At 42.6% G+C, this 9,751-nt stretch overlaps 1 long non-coding RNA gene across 1 annotated transcript; it reads right to left on the bottom strand.

Moving 5' to 3' along the window:
- Positions 1 to 3,220: 3,220 nt before the first annotated feature.
- LOC131220508 (uncharacterized) lies at positions 3,221 to 3,690 on the bottom strand. The gene is made up of 2 exons (XR_009158642.1): positions 3,513 to 3,690; positions 3,221 to 3,437 (listed from the first exon to the last, which is right to left on the bottom strand). It is a non-coding gene; the product is annotated as an uncharacterized LOC131220508 (long non-coding RNA).
- Positions 3,691 to 9,751: the final 6,061 nt, after the last annotated feature.

The following is a 9,751-nucleotide window of genomic DNA, read 5'->3' as shown; positions in this document are numbered from 1 at the left end:
TCTGTTCATCCGTTTGTTCCCAAATTTTATATGGCCCCTCATCGGGCCATAAGGCACCTACACACCAAATTTGGTGGCTAAAGGGGTGTTAGGGCCGCCCCAAAGCCAATATAAATTTCTAAAGGGCCATTGTGGGCATTTAAGGAAACTTAAGGCCAAAGGGCCCAAGTCTAGGAAATAAAGCCCTAACTCTCTCATAACTCCCTCCTTTACTACAACCACTAAGGAGTAAAGAGAGAGCAAATGAGCAAAGAGGAGAGAAAGAGGGTGTAAAGGAGAGTTTGGTGGACCTTAGATCGAGGTGGGGCCTAAGGAAATCAAACCCCACAACTCCCTACCTCTTCTCCAAGAAGAAACCCTCATCCACGACCTCCCTTTCATTCCGTTAATTGTCTAGGTAAGATCCATCGCCCCTTTTTCTTGAAACCCTTATGATGAGAGGGGATTTACATGGAAATCTAACATACCAATGATTGCTTTAGGGATTCCGACCGATCGACCCCAAAATTCGCATTCCTAGGTCGTTTTTCAACTCTCCAATGATCCATAGGTGTAGACTATTATCCTTAGGTGGACTGCACCAATTATAGTAGAAGTTTAATAATTTTGTTTGTTTGAGATGGTGTATTGAAGAATCTAGTGGAAACCTAGGAATGGTATATTATTGGAATTGTAAGGATTTGCATATTTAGTTTTCATTTGATGTTGATCTTACCTCTCACATGATTTGGTATATGAATTATTACATGCTCATGTTTATTTGATTCCTCTCATATGTGTTGCTTCCTAGTGTGTATAATTTATTACTCTTGTGTATTTGATCCCGTGAGGTGTAGGAAGTGTTTAACTTCCTCCCTAATCTACACCACTTACATGCACCTTGTTCATGATGTTGTAGCTTGCTTGTTAGGAGTATTTGAACCATATGTTCAGATGTATGTGAACATGATACTGTTATGCTAGTTGATCGCCTTGATGGTTGGCATGTTATGAACCGTTCTCAAACTTTTGGGTTGGTCAGGAAACACGAGGAGAGACGGTTGTTCCATTAGTAGGGCTACCCTGAGGCTAAACCCATGGATTTGGGCGGGTGCGCATGGGCGGTAGTAGTTCGATTACATGGGCCTCTTACGCTCGATATCATTTGTCACGTGCTCGCCTGACTCTTGCTGTCCAGCCTACTTACTGACCAACCTTGTTTGTTAACCCTGTATGCTCACTTATGTATGGAACCTGGAACACCCTACAACCGTTGTAGCCCATCAATAATCAAATTCAAAACTGGTCCACTGCCTCGTGAGCCGGACATGGTGGAATGGGACGCTGTGTCTGAGCGTCGGCCTACGCTAGGGTGTCGCGCCTCCTTGTAGTGATCGCGAGTGATCCCTTTCTCTCGGCACTCCCCATGTGCTTGAATTCGGGGATGGAAAACTCGACAGGATTAAGGACCGCGGGGCCTTGGCCTCACATATTGAGGGTCTCGACCTCGCTAGTTCAGGCATTTAATATGTAGGGTGTAGTAGAATCCCCAACCCACTGGATGAATGAGCTTAACTAAGAACTCGGCTAACACTATCGCATTGCATCGCACTAGCTAGGGTGGTGACTTAGCAGTCGAGGTCACTCTGAGGGAGTATCGTTCATATGCAATCGTTAGATGGAGTCGCTCGAGGGAGTATTGTAGCGAGGGCATGCATCATATTATCCATCATGCACATGCATTAATTAGAGTAGTTAGTTGTTTATGAATGAATGGTTTTCATTAAATTCATGTTATAACTGATGCTTATTACAACTTAAGACTAATATTACCCACTGTATTGATCATTCACTCCCACTTTGGGACGGTGTTTTAAAACACCAACCAGACTCTACTGTAGTTGCAGGCGATGAGGAGTACGAGGAGCCTGTCGACGCGCGCTTAGACAAGGAGGATGAGTTGTCCTACTTTCAATTAATGGGTGGCTTTCCATCAGCTTGACGGGTGGAATTTAGATCGCTGAGTTGTGGGCTCAGCCCTATTCTTTTGGACATATCATTCTTTTATGATTTTGTTGGGCAACGCCTGGTGCGACCTATTTATATTCTTTTGGACTTGTATATATATATATATATATATACACTTGATCTCCTTATTTCAGTAGACATGTGTGTTGGTGCCTCATGTTCCAGGAAATTCTAGGCTGCACATTTAATACTTGATTTAAGTGCATATTAATGAAAACTGGTCATAAGTGACCCCGAGAACTCGGGAGTTGAGTGTATGCACGACCCCCGAATTCCAGGGCGTTACAAACTCTGGTCCACTTCAATTAAAACTTTTTATACTGATCTAATACCAAAGGTAGAAAACAGGGTGTATGCATTAAAAGAAGGCAGATATCATTTGAATGAATAGAAGCAGGGCGATGCATGAGCCCCATTGCGAGATGCCATTTTATTGCAATTTGAACCTCTTGCCTTGAAGCTAATACTACTAAAGTATTAATCTGACAGACGATGGATATTAAGGGTGGACCAATCAAACTTGAGGGATAAGTATTAATTTGATGTTGGGAACCAAGTACACTTTTATGCTTTTTAGCTGATAAGTTGTTTACCAAACATACTTAACCAAAGTAAGCTACTTGAGGCATAAGTAGCTTATGTAAATTAACTTGCAATACAAACGCCCCCTTGTTGTCTATTGCTAATCTAGCTTGCCAGATTAGAGTAGTCTGATAGGATTTAATAGCATAATTAATACAAATTTGCTGTTAGATTAGAGTAGTCTCATTAGATTGTGTAGCACAATTAGCAAAGATTTGCCGCTGGATTAGAATAGTCTGATTGGATTGAGTAGCACAATCAGCACAGATCACAAACTAAGAACAATTCCCCTAGGGATTTTTAATATAGGTAAGATACAAGCTTAGGATTTTAGAGGAAAATGACACGAGGAGAACAACATGAGGACAGAAGAATTGAGTGTCCCACCCTATCATGGATGGGACCTACCCGACTGCAGCCAAAAAACCATCAAAACCAAGGTCACAAGTAGGCTGTTAGGAACAGACCCAAGCAAGTAAATACATATAAGTGGAACATAATCTTTCAACCAGTTAAATATAGTGGTTTCACAGTAGAAATCTAATTCATCTTCTTCAAAATAATTGCATCATATCTTATCTAGCTGATTTAAGCCATAGATCTGTTATCAACTTTTGAAGCTTTTCTTACCTTTTTCTTTTTGGTGATCTATCAGAAATGATTGAAAGCAGGTTCACATCGATGCAAGGACATATCAAATATCTATGAAATGGGTGTGGAGGTGGTATAATTCCTATTGATTGGTACATGAACCTCATACATTGCTCTGCTTCTTATCCCACAATAAGTGTCATTTGCTTCGGCAGGCTGATCGCTCCAACCATATATCTCAAGTACTGAAGTTCTCTCTAATACATAGTAGATAACAAAAGCAGAGAAAAGCAAATCCTTGGTTATTCTCAATTAGAAAACAGAAGCCTTACCTTAAGCCAATCACTTTGAGGTCTGCATAGGGGAGAGGGAGAGAGAGAGAGTGGCGGCGGGCGGGTTGTCCCTACTTGTGGTGGTAGGGATTGAAGGAGGGAGAGAGAGGGTTGCACGGTCAGGGTTGCATTAAGAGAGAGAGAGAGAGAGAGAGAGAGAGAGAGAGAGAGAGAGAGGCTACACAAGGGTTTCTGGTGACAAGGATCGAGGGAGAGAGGTCTTGCAGAAGTTTAGGTAGAGAAAGAGGGCTGGACGGCTAGGCTAAAACACCCTTTTAAACGGTCGTGTACGTGCTCAACTTCTCAATAACTGGTGAAACTAGTTTTCTTCCTTCAATCCGCGCTCACATCTCAACCATTGGTTTCAAAAACCCACATCCGACGCTCAACGTGCTGCCACCACTCGACCTTACGAGATGCTATAGTAAGGTTGAGCGTACAGTACCTTTTCCCTACACACACACACACTAATAATAATAATAATAATAATAATAATAATATATTTTTTTTGAAGTTACCCCATTTTACCCGTCTGCCCCTTTCTTACCATCTTCCTTCCTTACCCAACTTGCTGCACCCGAGCTCCACAGTCTCTCTCTCTCTCTCAACATCAACAACAATGTACCTCTATGAATTTATCTAATATTATATATATATATATATATATAAAATTGAATATTTGATTTGAGAGTTGGGTCGGGCGCGGGTTGGGTCAATTGAGTTGGGTGCAGGTTATGGTGCTGGGTTGGGAGTAGGCTTGACTCGACTTGAGGTAAGCTCGCCTCGACTTGATCCACTAGTTCACCTTAAGCTCGACTCGAAAGGTTTGACAAATAAGTCAAGCTCCAAAGGTAAGCTCGAGGCTGAGCTCGAGCTCATACTTGAAGAGAGCATGGACAAGTCAAGCCAATGTTGGCCCACCTCGATTCGACTTGGCTCGATGGACAATCCTACTCTTACCTTAGAAACTTTCCCAGAGCCTACTGGATTCTTATTTTACGCCCATCTTTTTCCATGAGGTTACTTAGACTTAGATAAAGGCAAATTAAACACAAATATCAGCTTAATCCAAAAGTTTGCTGCTCTCAATGAGTTTTTAACCTTGGGAGTTTAATTCCTACTGTGTGTACCATTTAGAAACTTGGATTTTTTCTTGTATTCTCAAATGATATGAAAAAAGAAATATAAAATGGATGGATGGTGTTGATAAACCCATAAATCATGGTGGTCCCTTTGAGCCACAACCCTATTTCCAGATAAGGATAGAGATAGGAAGGGATAGTACCTAGTCGGCGTCCCTAAAAATGTTACCCACCCATGGCGCAGCTGGGTGGAACCTGACCATGGGGCTCACGGTGATGTATGTGCCTTAAATCCACACCGTCCAACCATTTTTACAGATTATTTTAGGGCCGGATCATAAAAATGAATCAAGTAGACTACACCATAAGAAACAGTTGTGATTGGATCCACTTACCCCGAGTTTAACAATAGTTAGTGGGCCATGACGTACAGATGGCCCGGTTGTTTCACTACTTAGGTGGGCCATGACATATAGATGGCTAGAACAAGTAGTGAAGTGGTCCTAATTTTTTACATAAGAAAATCTAAATGGTGGGGACATCAGCTGGAAGGTTCAGATCTCGCAAATGTTCTCTCAAATGGAACATGTGCTTCAGATGGTATTAAGCGGGATGGGCCTTTAAATCCCTCAGTTTGAAAAATCATCTCTGTTTGGTTTATCGTAGGTTTTCAACATTAGATCCTGTGCGGAGACGCGGATTGGGTCCTACCTCCGACAGGGCTCCATGGGGCCCACCATGATGTAAGTGTTTTATCCACGCTGTTCAACGCTTTTATCATATCATTTTAAGATATTATCCTAAAGATGAGTCAGGTTCACATCTCCAGTGGACCACATCAAAGGAAGTTGCACTGATAATGACACTCACCGTTGAAACCTTTTTAAGAGCCAACATGATGTTTTTTTTTACCATCCAACCTATTAATAAGGTCAGGTAGATGTGGATGAAGTGAAAACACAAATATCGGCTTGATCCGAAACTTCCCCCGCTCCCAAGAAGTATTTAATGGTGAAAGTTCAATCCCCACTTCGTGGTCGACTTAAGCCTTTTACCTACCTCATTTTATGGTTCTTATCTTAAAATGATATGATAAAAGTGTTGGACGTCATAGATGAAACCCTTACATCACAGTGAGGCCCACAGAGCTCTGCCTCCGGGCAAGGGTAGGACGCAATCTGACAAGGAGGGTTAGACAGAGTTTTCCGCAACTCAATCAGGATTTGCTGAATCCATGGGATTTCCTCCTAAAAGCATGAGCTAGGAAGTTTTTACACTGGGAAGGGAGGTGGAGCCCACCTAGATATTTGCGAGGAATCCAACCCATCCATCTGTTTTACAAGATCATTTTTAGAGTATGCAATAAAAAATGAGGTAGATTTAAAACTCAAGTGGGCCACATGAGAAAAAACAATGGAGATTGAGTGACCACCATTGAAACATTCATATGGCCACAAAAGTTTTGTATCACGATAAAGTTTTTTATGTTGTCAGTTCATCTCACATGAATGAACTTATAAACGGTTGTGATAACATATAAACATCAAGGTGGAGCTCGAGAAAGTTCGGATGGTACGAAATTCTTTCCTCACTCTTTCCTCTCGTATGGCCCACTTGAGTTCTAGATATGCTTGACTTTTGGTAGAATATCTTAAAATGCATCAAACACCACTTATGTATCCTACCACTCTACCAGTAATACATTGGGATGGATTCCATGTGAACTGGGCACATCTATGTGCCTGGGATTGTGTAGGGCCTATAGATATGTCAGTAACAAATCCTCCTCGTCCATTTATTTTTAAAGACCATAACAAGATATAATTTTAAAATTCAGTTGTAAGACCCGTATCATAGTCTGTACCATTCCATAGGCTTCCATGGTCCTTTCGGTCGAATTTCGGCAGCCCTCGATCTGTATCCAACGTTTGCGTGCGATCCTAAGCCAAGTCCCGCATATCAGAGTCGACTCGACTCAAAACTTGTATCCTAACGACTGCATCGTTGTCGCGGTTCCAATGCCATGACTCGCGCAGCGATCCGATACCTAGGCCAGGAGATGTGGGCCCGCGTTCATTCCAAAAAAATGTCGCGGTTGCGAATTCCTAGAGAATCTCTATAACATGTCACATCCATTAAGTCAAGTACATCCTCCATACCTCAATGCCACCTCACCCTATTTCAAGTATAAGCACCACTCCTTCTTTTCCATAAGTCAACCCTCTCTCTCCATACCCATCCCTCTTTTACCAAAATTTCCAACAAAACCATACCTCTCCATCCCCTTCCTTACAACACCCATCCCATATCAATCCATCACATCTCTCTCTCTCTCTCTCTCTCTCTCATTCTCTAAGCTATTCTCTAAACACCCAAGAGCAAATTCCAATGTCCAAGCATTTCCTAGAATAATACAAGTGTGACCCATTTTCCCACCCTCTCATCTCCCATCTCAACCATTCATTCTTCATCTACCTCCATTAAATTTGAAGGCAAGGAGCATAGGAGTCCAAGGGACCAAGGAGGAGTGCAATAGGTGGCTGATCCACCGTTGATTTTTGATTTAATGGCCCACTTGTGATGAGACCCACTTGATGTATGTATTGTAAAGAGAGAGGCCCGTAGTGGCGGGGTCCTTCCATCCCACCGATTTCTCTCTCTTTCTCTACCTCTTGCTTTCCCATCTAGTGGCCTACTTTAATGCATGATGTTATCCACGCCATCCATAATATGGACGATGGAGTGGAAACCCCACCTTGATGTTTGTGTTGCACATCAACCGTCCATCCATTTATAGCTGGGACGAGCAGGAGCCTTGAGTAGCCACTATAATGTATATGTTACATCCAAATCGTCCATTCATGTGGGACATAAATATTATGGTGGGCCCCTTTCATCCAGGCCGTCCAGCATCCCTACGCTGGACGCTGCCAGTTACACGGTTTCACGCACCCACACGTTCATATATACATATATTGTATATTATATATATAATATTATATATTATGACATATTATATTAATAAATATTGTAATAGGCCACTCCTACGCATGGACCCACCATGACCTCGTGCATCAGATCAGCACCGGTGGCTTTTTCTTTTGTCATGTTATATTATAATATATTATATTATATTATATCATATGATATTATATTATTATATTATATTGTATTTTATATTTATATATATATATATATATATATACACTATATTATATGATGAAATATCAGGTGGTGGGCCCTACGTGGACCTACTTGAACCGTTAGCAGCAGCTGACGCTACACGATACGTAGCTAGAATGCTGCCATCTGCTGTGGGACCCACCATGATGCATGTGCTGCATCCGTACCGTCCATCCAGTTGGTGACCGGCCTCACCATGATGCATGTGCTGCATCCGTACCATCCATCCAGTTGGTGACCAGCCTCACCACGATGTATGTGCTGCATCCCTACCGTCCATCCAGTTGACGACACCCCCCCCCCCCCCCCCCATGATACATGCATTCTATATCCAAGCCGTCCATCCGTCTGCCGTGCCCCATGCGCCCCACCTTGATGTAATGTTCTACCCACACCGTCCATCCAAATTGTATGGGACCCACTTGACAAGTGGATTGGCTGGATGGTCAGCGCCCCACTCCGATGGATGTGATCCATCCAAACCGTCCATCTATTTGGCGATTTCATCCCAAGGGCTGACACCAAAACTAAAGCAGATCTAATATCAAGTGGACCACACTGCAGAGAACAGTGGGATGATGCAGATCTAATATCAAGTGGACCACACTGCAGAGAACAGTGGGATGAATGCCCACCATTTAAAACCCCCTTGGGATTTTGGACCAATGTGATATTTGTTTCCCCTCTATATCCAAGTCCTTATGGCCTTATGAACAGTATGGATGGAAAATAAATACTATGTTGGACCCACTAAAAATTTAACTGTGGAAATCATTATCACCACTGCCATCTGTGGTATGGTCCATATGATCCTTTGGATATGATTCATTTTTTAAAAATGCTCTATAATGATTTCTAACAATGGATGAATGGTGTTTTTGACTTGGCCCATTCGACTCGGCCCATTCGAATCGACCCATTTAATTCGACCCATTTGTATCAGCCCATTTGATTTGGCCCATTGAATCGACCTATTTGATTCGGTTCATTTGATTCGGCCCATTTGTCTCAACCCATTTGATTTGGCCTATTGAATGGACTCATTTGATTCAGCCCATTGATTTGGCCCATTTGATTTATATGAGGCCCAATGAGACATATGTGAGGCCTTTGTGTGGGCCGAATGTGATGTATATGAAGCCCGTTGCAATGCGAGATTCCACCATGATGCAGGTAATTATATTTTTGACGGCCATGCCTTACGAACAATGATGGTTTGATGTCCACATTGATTGGCAATGATGGTTAAATGTTCATATTGTGACCTTCCCTTAAACCTTGATAGTCTCATTCTCATCATTTTCTTATGGGTTAACCCTAATCAGTGGGCCCCATTCGCCATAGACGGATCGTGGTATCGGATTTGATATCACGGCCGAGGGCTGATCTTTATATTATGGTTGGTCGATTGTCCATCAATGGACCCCGCTTTATTTATATATTGGTTGTCGGTGCCGATTATCGATGCAGATTATCGGTGCTGATTATCAATACTAATCCTTGGGGCCGATTCCGATTTCGATTGTAGAGGCCGAGTCAGATTGTCGAAGCCGATTCCAAGTCAGATTGTCTTGGCCGATTATCTTGGCCAATTCCGAGTCAAATTGTCGAGGCCGATTCCGATTCAAATTATTAAGGTCGATTCTGATTGTCGAGGCCTAATGTAATGTTTATAAGGCCCATGAGATGTGGCCCTTTGTGATGTATATTAGGCTCGTGTTAGAGGCCCATTGTGATGTATATGTGGCCCATGTGATGCAGCCCACTTAATACATATGAGGCCCAATGTGACGTATTTATGTCCATCCATTGAGGCCCACCTTGATGTGATGCATAATGGACTCGCGTGAGAGGCCCATTGTGATGTGTTTGGGGCCCATGTGTTGTGGTCCATTATGATGTATTCGGGGCCCATGGGACGTGGCTCATCCAATGTATATAGGCCCATGTGATGTGTATTAGGCCCATGTGACG

This window comes from Magnolia sinica, chromosome 12 (genome assembly GCF_029962835.1).
Source record: "Magnolia sinica isolate HGM2019 chromosome 12, MsV1, whole genome shotgun sequence".
In the NCBI taxonomy this organism is placed as follows: domain Eukaryota; kingdom Viridiplantae; phylum Streptophyta; class Magnoliopsida; order Magnoliales; family Magnoliaceae; genus Magnolia; species Magnolia sinica.
The sequence above is the reverse complement of the archived record's forward strand: the minus strand, read 5'-3'. Positions and strand labels throughout refer to the sequence as shown.